Below are 462 nucleotides of genomic sequence, written 5' to 3'. Positions count from 1 at the left end.
CAGGATCTAGAAAGGATGTGACACCAGGTAGTGATACTCTGGAAGAATTTCCTGAAAGGAAGAAGAATCTGGTTTACCTGTGTCTGCACACGATGGGGGTGGGGGAAGGTTGGGAGACAGCTTATGAACCCACCTTTCCAAGGCTCCCTCCAACATCAGGGAAAAGGGAAACTGTGTCCAGGCTCATCCCCCAAGCTAAGTGTCAGGTCTCAGTGCTAGCATGTGCCTCTGTGTGTCTGCGGCCATAGTAGGTGGCTCTTCCCAGACACCTTCCCAGTCTCCTCTGTAGCCTCAGCCCTTGTATAGCAGTTTCTGAACATCGTTGCCCTGACTGTCCTGTGGGTCTAGACACACAAGTATTACAAACTCCAGAGGGACCACCTCTGCATGAGCTGATGTTGAACTAGGAATTGCTCATGGGTGCTTTACGGTATGAGAGAGAGAGAGAGAGAGAGAGAGAGA

The sequence above is a fragment of the Mus pahari genome, chromosome 6 (assembly GCF_900095145.1).
Source record: "Mus pahari chromosome 6, PAHARI_EIJ_v1.1, whole genome shotgun sequence".
Classification (NCBI taxonomy): domain Eukaryota; kingdom Metazoa; phylum Chordata; class Mammalia; order Rodentia; family Muridae; genus Mus; species Mus pahari.
This window is presented reverse-complemented; position numbering follows the sequence as displayed.